The sequence below is a fragment of the Coptis chinensis genome, chromosome 8 (assembly GCF_015680905.1).
Source record: "Coptis chinensis isolate HL-2020 chromosome 8, ASM1568090v1, whole genome shotgun sequence".
Taxonomy (NCBI): Eukaryota; Viridiplantae; Streptophyta; class Magnoliopsida; order Ranunculales; family Ranunculaceae; genus Coptis; species Coptis chinensis.
The window spans coordinates 77,930,987-77,940,133 of NC_141463.1; the positions used below are offsets into that span (position 1 = coordinate 77,930,987).

At 36.4% G+C, this 9,147-nt stretch overlaps 1 long non-coding RNA gene across 1 annotated transcript; it reads right to left on the reverse strand.

Moving 5' to 3' along the window:
- Nucleotides 1-1,470: 1,470 nt before the first annotated feature.
- LOC147483220 (uncharacterized) lies at nt 1,471-8,919 on the reverse strand. Its single transcript, XR_015204841.1, has 3 exons — nt 8,349-8,919; nt 2,817-3,107; nt 1,471-1,606 (listed from the first exon to the last, which is right to left on the reverse strand). It is a non-coding gene; the product is annotated as an uncharacterized LOC147483220 (long non-coding RNA).
- Nucleotides 8,920-9,147: the final 228 nt, after the last annotated feature.

Sequence of the window (9,147 nt, forward strand, 5' to 3'; positions counted from 1 at the left end):
GGTATTGATGGGAACACTAAGTCTGTGAGTACACCTCTTGCCCCTCATTTTAAACTTAGTGCTACTATGTCTCCGAGTTCAAATGAGGAGCGTGAGTACATGACTCATGTTTCATATGCAAGTGTTGTTGGTAGTTTGATGTATGTGATGATGTGTACTAGGCCAGACATTTCACAAGCTGTTAGTGTTGTTAGTAGATATATGTATAACCCTGGGAAGAAACACTGGCAAGCTGTGAAATGGATTCTACGATACATTCTTGGTGCTGTAGATGTTGGTTTGATGTTTGAGAGGGATACTAGTAAGCTTTGTGTGGGTTATGTGGACTCTGACTATGCAGGTGATTTGGATAAGCGCCAGTCCACTACTGGGTATGTATTTACTTTAGCTGGTGCTCCGGTAAGTTGGAGGTCTATTTTGCAGTCTACAGTTGCATTGTCTCACGCATGCAGGAGAATATATGGCGGTGGACCGAGGCTATGAAAAGGCTATTTGGTTGCGAGGGTTTGTTAGATGACTTGGGTATTGTGCGTGGAATTTTTCGAGATTCCTTTGTGATAGCATGAGTGCTATATATTTGACCAAGAACCAAGTTCATCATGCCCGTACGAAGCACATTGATGTGCGTTTTCACTTTGTCAAAGAAATTTTAGAGGAGGGTGATATCTTACTCACTAAGATAGACACCAAGGAGAACCCAGCTGATATGTTAACCAAAGTGGTTTCTGGAATCAAGTTTCAACATTGTTTGAATTTGATTCATATCCTTCATTTGAGATGATTTGGCTCTTAAGGGCATTGGTGAACTACGGTCGGCTTGATATTTTAATAAGGGTACGTAGGCAGCCACTATGTGGTCTGATCGTATTTGGTCCTTCAAGACATTTTGTTATTTGTTTGGTCCTTCGGACATTTGTGCTTTGAAGATGGGATTTGCTATTCGGTTGATCGGCTCAGATTTGGATAAATCTTCACCGAGGTGGAGAATTGTTGGTATACGACTCAGATTTGGATAAACCACACAGTTAAGGTTTTGGTTTCCTATTATAAATAGGATTCTAATTTGATACCCACCTCTATAAATACGAGACCAGTTGGTGGGATTTGTAAGGTTCAATTTGTGAGAGAGAGTTTGTGAATTCTTCGGGATTCGTTTGTGAGTGATTGTACTCTATTTGTTTATCTCTTGATTAGTAAAATTCTCCTCTTTTGCTTGGTGGATTAAGCTAACGCCAAACCACGTAAATCTCGTCTCCACTTCTATTGGTTATTCGCTTTGCATTGGTAAGTGTTTTAATTGATTTGTTTTTTGTCGATTTCTATCACCACATTCAATCTTCTTTGTCCAATTGTCACGCTTCCGCATTCATTTACGTAACAATTCCACCATTTTCTGAACGCTCACACCACCTTGTGTTTTGGTCAATAATACGTTGGCCCAGGCCAAACCTCATATAGATACACCGCCAGATACACCAGCAAATCCCTCAATCCATACTTACGAAGCTTAAGAATTTTTAGTCTCTTCATTAGTATTCACAGATAGAATGATGTACGTGTACTGAATCAGTTTCAGCTTCCCAACAGCATAAAGGGGTAACTAGGGCTGCAAACAAAAAATGAAAAATGAAAAATATCACACACCTTGAGCAAATCACAGAAAAATGAAAAATATCAAAAACCATAGCATATCGAACTTCTAAAAATGTATTTATTTAACAATATGGTAACTGTTTACTAGCCCCCTAACCTAGAAATGCATATATAAAACCTTCAGTTACCTAGGTCAGTGAGTGGAGAATCAAAAGCCAGGATTTCTAAGGTTCTTATGCTAAGTCTATCTTGCGCATGGATTGCCTTCAACTATTGTTTCAAACAGCAACAGCTCTTATCATCGACAAATGGGTGGACGAAATGGGGGTCCTTAGTAGAATTGTGGGGATATACCTTTGCTTTCTGGTTGGCTTAATTTGGAAGACGCACGACACAAAGTTGGAACAGCTTAGGCTGCTATTACCAGGAGTGTGAACTGAAGCACTGGGTATATGGTTACACATGAAGAGCACCATTGGAGTTGGCTTTAGTTCTAGGTGTCATATTGATGCAAACCTCAGAAAGATGGTGAACAGCATATAAGAAGAACGAAAGATTATTATTATTATTATTATTACTATTATTATTATATTATTCTCTATTGTGAGTCGGATAGAGTTATATTATGGAAAAAGTCTGGGCCCGAAAATCAAAAACAAAAAGAAAGAGAGAATATGGGTTTGTTTTTTATTTTCGGACGGTCTCGGCTGGCGTCCCTATGAGGATATCCTCGGGGTAAGTACATATGTATACTGATGTAGCACTTTGAAAGCTCACATACAGTGTTCAAGCTAAGAGAGATAGACCTCCCATTTATAAAATGCAAATGGATGTAGAATGCATCTATTGCTGTGCGTATGGTCGCATGCCATCTAACTAATTGATTTCCTTAATTATATCTTTCCTCTTCTTTGGTCCATGCATAGAAACAGAAGAAAGAGATTCTCTATAATCTTGCATATATAATCAAAGGAGTACAAAGTATACGATGAGATATCCTATCAGAACATTACCAATACAAAGTCAGAAACATTAACAAGTACAGTAAAACTTGCTAACAAGTCAAATCAAAGACTCCCATCTGAAGACAATATCCTGGAAACGTTTATCCAGTATTTACTCAATCTAATAAAGCTAGCACGAACAAAGCAGAAATCACATTAATAATAAAAAATGAGATTGAAAATTCCATTCCATTCCTAAATTAGAGAACTACGTTTTACCTTCCAACAATTGTAGAGTGTATGAAAATAGAAACCAATCGTCATTTGCACAGAAAGGTATCCAGCATCAGGTCTCTTCATGATAATAAACCAATGTCTACAGTCAAACATCTGGGCATCTGGCTGAATTTAGTAGGATAAGGACAACTTAGATATGAATCAAACTTCTGAGAAACTTGTTCTCCCATACTATTAACCCAATCTTTATTATCAAAATCTTCAGTCAGACGATAATAGCTAGATCTTGTTACAGGCTTACAGCGGATGGTGGAAATGCACGTAGGGGTGCATCTGATAAGATTAAAAAGATACCAATCAGACTTATATGATGCACCCTAAGCAAGTCAAAAAGTATACCAAATAATAAAAAAACCCTCGACTTTAGCTTCCATTTCTGGGCTATTGTGATCATTTTATTTTAATGAGAAATAATTGAATAATTTCATTCCTTTTAGGGAAAATGGACCAACAAGGACTTTTGCCATGCAAGACTTCTCTATCATCTCCTAAAACTTCGCTGAATCACAATAATATGATGCGGGAAAACAGCTTATGCAGCAAAATCTAAAGTTTACTTTTCTGTTTTTTTCTTGGACTACTTTTGTTAGTTTAGCCACTGAGCCCGTCCCGTACGTGAACCCTTCACTCTCCTCTTTTTTTCCCGTTGAGGTGAAAGACAACCTCCCAAGCCTTTACCAGAAAGCCACTGGACACCTTTCTACGTATAAAAATATCTTAACATTACTAGACCAGTTGTTCTTGATATAATTGGTACATGGCGATGGTTTGAAACACAATTATTGTAAAAACAAGTTATATTTCTATCATAACCTTAGTTTGAGGTTTAAATGTTGAAGTTATATTTTTTCACGTTTTTCTTCCATGCATTTGTAGTGCTCTTATAACTAAAAAGTCATCTTCCTAATGAGTAAAATGTATGTTGTCAGGATATTGATAGAAAAAACGAACAAAGTGCTTCTCTTTTGAAGAAACAAGAGGCTCAACTGCTAGAATTAGAAGCACTTTACAAGGAAGAACAAATTTTAAGAAAACAATACTTCAACACCATAGAAGGTGTTTGTTTCGAATGCAATTTTTTTTTTTTTTTTTTTTTTTTTTTTTTTTTTTTATGAATTTGAGAAAAATACATAGTTAAATATTTTCTTTTTACCTATATTAATCAAAAAAATTCAGAACAATTATCATTATAGGGAAACCATGTATTTATGAGGACATATGCTTGCAGATATGAAGGGCAAGATTAGAGTTTTTTGCCGCTTGCGGCCACTTAATGAGAAGGAAATTGCTGATAGACAAAATAACGTTCTTAGGAGTATCGATGAGTTCACAGTTTAACATCCGTGGAAAGATGATAAGATCAGACAACACCTTTATGATCATGTCTTTGATAATGATGCTTCTCAAGAAGATGTTTTTGATGATACAAAGGGTGGTCAAAAGTGTTACTTCAAGTTCTACTGTTAAATTATGAATATGCTTTTTCTGAGTTGTTTTTTCTTTGTTTACCTGTACAGTTGTAAGTGCCTCAGATACTATTTATCTAATTTCTATATTTCTTCCCAGTCTCTGGTTCAATTAACGGTGGATGGATATAATGTTTGCATATTTGTGGCCAAACTGGATCAGGAAAGACATTTACAATATATGGATCTGAGAGTAATCCAGGACTTACACCAAGAGCAACTACTGCTGAATTATTTAATATTTTAAAGCGTGACAGCAACAAATATTCATTTCGTTTGAAGGTAATGATATATTATTTTTTTTTACTTCCATACTCTTTTAGAAAGATAGAATTACACATTTCAAAATGAGAATTACATATTCTTTCTGGTTGAGTTTTTTTCGATTTGTATTCTTAGCTACAGCTGTAGGTGTTTTCCATTTTGTTATTTGGTTAACTTGTGGCATATAAATTTAGAAGTATGCAAAATTGCTAATGCTGCGACCACAATCGCTACGCTGAAATATGTTCCCACACCCCTAATCAAGTGCTCCGAGATTCACTTAAACGCCGGAGAGTGAATATGATTACTTTGCAGGAAACGTATGATCAATAGCATGCTACGAAAGAACCCAGATCGTAGACCAACCGTAAGGCACGTCGAGCGTCGAGGTAAGCGCCCGAGGGCACGCCGACGGCCGCCTGGCGTGGAAAAGGCACGGGCATACCCTATTGTCTCAGTGTGGTGAGCATGAAGAAGACTTGCAGCACCTTTTATGGGATTGCAAGGTGAGCCAAAGCATTTGGGTTTGGCTTTATGAACCATTTTGCATCCAATAGGGTGCCAATTCTTTTCAACAAGCTCTGGCTATGGCAAATTCAACAAGTTCCTTTATAAAGGACCTTTGGGGAGTTGCCACTCTGGGTGCAATAATGGTGGAAATATGGAAGAACAGAAACCGACTTATCTTCGACAACGTCAATTTCTCTGCAGTCAGATGTAAGATGGTTGTATTGTGCAGAGCTCTTATCCAAGGGTACCACAACGAACTATGATCTCAATGTCCTACAAAAGATGAACTCTAGGCAGCCTAAGTGCCCGACGATTAAACAATGTAAGTGGTTTCCTCTGTTTTTGAGCTTTCTTAAACTTAACACGGATGGAGTCGCAAAGGGTAACCCATAACTAGTTTGGTTTAGGGGTGACTTGCGTGAACAACCAAGGTGAAGTGGTGGGAGCTCTCGATAAGGGCTCACGCGGTCACGCCTACAACAAGCTTTTACGCTTTTGAATGTTGGGCTATCGTGGAATTTGGAGGCCATGGAATGGGCGCCAAGACAAGGATGGGTTAAAATCTGGATCGAATCGATTCAACTTCGGCAGTTCAAGCTTTTGGGAATCGGGATGTACCATGGTGCATGACGAGTAGATGGTTACAAGAAATGGAAGACCTCAGTCATGTTGTCATCACATCAACGTGGCGAGAAGTCAATTTCTTGGTACCGACCGTATGCCAATCATGGTGTTACTTTTTAGGTCCCAAAGTCATGGAAACTTTTGTTGGGAGATCTCCATTTCTCTATAAAGTGGAGGACCACCATTTGAGTTATTTTAGATTTAGAAATGGATAGTCTCCTTTTTTGTTTGGTCTCTAAGACCAGGTAGAATGGAGAGACTGCAACAAAATTGTAATGCTTTTTCTTTTTCTCTTTTTCTTTTCATACAGTTAATACAATTTCCACTTACAGAGCAAAAACCAATACTGAACTTATGGTTATGTCACAATATCTAATCATCCATGATATTATTATGAATATTTTCTTGATGAAGTCTGGACTTGATTTGTTTAGGAGTAGTTTTACCCAATAAAAGGCAATTCTAAATGGTTACGTTACTTCGTAAGTGGAAGTTTTTCTTGTGATTGTTGCTGAAACAAATGTCGAGTAGGTGCTTCTCTAGAAGTTAAAGTGCAGGGGATGTCATTTATTGGCGTCTCTATGATTATACAAGTTTTGATCAGAATTCTAAAACTTATGGTATGTTATTGTAGTATATTGATTTCTTACTATGAGTTTGTCTTAATCTGGATGTTGATAGTGTCAGGCCCCAGGGATTGGATTCTATGTTATTCGCAATATTGATCTTTGGTGTCGGTGATGTTTGTTGTGGATGTTTCGGAAAATGAAAGTTGGAATAAAATGAGGGTACTTGATCCACATCATAAACATATCTTCAGACTTTATATCTTAAATGTAGTTTTTAGAAAAATTACAGTTAAGATGGAATCGCATTCACTTTGCACGAAACGTAAGATCAAGAGCATGCTAGGAAAGAACCCAGATCGTAGACCGACCGTAAGGCACATCGAGGTAGCCTCAAGCACGTCAATGCCTCGCAGGCCGTAGACACGGGCATACCCTAGTTATTAATGATTTAATTGATACACCTTTTACTTTTAAGTTGACATGAATCATTGTGTTTTTCTTTGTCTGCAAAGGATTAAACGTATTTCTTTTAATAGTTTTTGTTTTATTTTACCTTTTGTTTCAACTTTCAAGGTAGTTGAACAAAATCCAATTGGTTGAATAATTGCTATAAACTGATTAGATTGTAGATTTCAAGATTCTGGATTGAAACATAATTAAATTGATTTTTCATGGTAATTGTCTAATTAGACTGTTTACCAGTGATCACAAGGCAAACACATACACACAAGAATCTCAGAGCTAAAAATTGGACAATTCTCCGAAAGATTGGACATGCATACATGGTTCATTGGTTCCATAGACCATAGTCAGATTGGACATGCATACATGGTTCATTGGTTCCATAGACCATAGTCAGATTGGACATGCATACATGGTTCATTGGTTCCATAGACCATAGTCGAGTGCTTCATCCCTTCAGATAAAATGTAGTGTCTAACATCTCCAATTTGTTAGACTACTAAAGTCACTAGACTATATCTTGGTTCCATAGTCCAGTGCTGATTCAAAGGTGGCCCTGGCGAAAGTCCCAAACCGTACTTGTTCACTAAAACAGAAATTCGGTTCAACTCCAAATCCTAATCCCAAACCGTACTCGAGTTCTTTTCCTACTTTTGAGCACGTAGGGCATTTATCGTTACTTTAATTCCCCAAATACTCCTATCCATAGTACAAAATATCAGGATATTGGTATTTATCGATATTCAATTTCTAGATATGTATCGTGGATATATCTTTTTCTTTGGAGATATTTGACATTGTTTCACATGCAAATATCGTAGATATATCTAAAATATCGACAAATATTATGGATATTGTAGATATTTTTTGATATATAATAATACATTATTTATATTTATTTGAAATATAATGGTAAATATTAAATAAAATTGTTATATACACAAAATATCACCAAATATCTCCAAATATCACAAAATATCTCCAAATATCACAAATATCGCAAATATTGTCAAAATATTGTCGATTATGCAGATTTTATATATATCTCGAACATATCATTGATATTTATTTATCTTTCTCTAAAATGTGGATATATATCTCCAAATATCGCGATATATCAGGATATTTTGTACTATGCTCCCATCAGCCATCTCAAAACTCGGGTTTTGAGGAATCCACTCTCCACTGTGGAGTAGGCAAATTGAAATCTCTCTATTTATTCAATTTATAAACACCTCCCTCACAAAAATTATAATTAGAAATTCCTTTTTATTAATAATTAAAAAAAAAACCTCTTTAATGTAATTTAAATTATATAATTATTTTCTATTTTTCTTTCTGAATTTAGAACAAGTCCTCTTTTAATAATAATTTAGAAAAAAAACTTTCTAATGTCACTTAAATAACATAATTATTTTTTATATTAAATTAGATGTGCCTCCCCTATGTAATTACAAATAGAATCTAAAAAACCCATACTAATTATCGATCTTGAATGACGGGTTTCAAAACTTGAGGAAAAAAAAAACCTCAATGGAGTAGCACGGTTTGCATATGTGTTAGAGCATATATATGTCCAAATATTATACTCTTCTCCAGCTAAAACTTTGGATACTCACTATTCAAAAGGTGGCTGATCCAAGGTCCGCAAAGTGCACATAAGGTGACGTTCTTTTGCCACAAGAAAGTAGGGTGAGGACACAAAACTATACGCCCATGTCGACACTTGTAGCAGCCGAACCCATGAGCAAAGTCGGCATGTAACTGTTTAATCTCATCTTAAAAGAAATGGCTTCACCTCGTATCTCAAACTGAACAAGTGGAAGAAACAAATAATAACATTTCATCATTAAACTTTGGAACAACAGAAGCATTATCTCAAATACGTAACTTAACAGACGTTGGTGCAATGACACGTCATCTACATGAATGTATAGCTTATCAAAGAGGTATAGATCTTCAACTCCAAACTTTACTTTCATCAAAAACAGATCTTGAAAAGAAACTTAACAATTTATCCAAATCAGCCCAAGTATTAGAACTAGTTAAAATGGACTCAGACTCAATGTTAAGAAATGTCAAAACTACTTGCAACTTTAAATATATAAACATTTACATGAAAAAGATTGAAAATGAAATCCCGTTAACGTTTGCTAATAATGAAAGAAGGGAATTAACTTAAACTGGAAATACTTGCTTCTAGTAACGACTAGAGGAAAACGTGTTGGAGTTATCCCTCACATGAGAAGAGAAACAGAGCTGGAGAGAAACAGAGAGTTGATTCGGCGTTGATATGTCGAGCCCACCAAGGCTCGAGGCTTTACCTAGCGCTGTGCCTTTGAATCGATCCCGGTGTTCGAGTGCGACCAGCGCCGTGACTCCAGTGTTTGGACGACCAGCGCTCAAAAAGCGCACCAG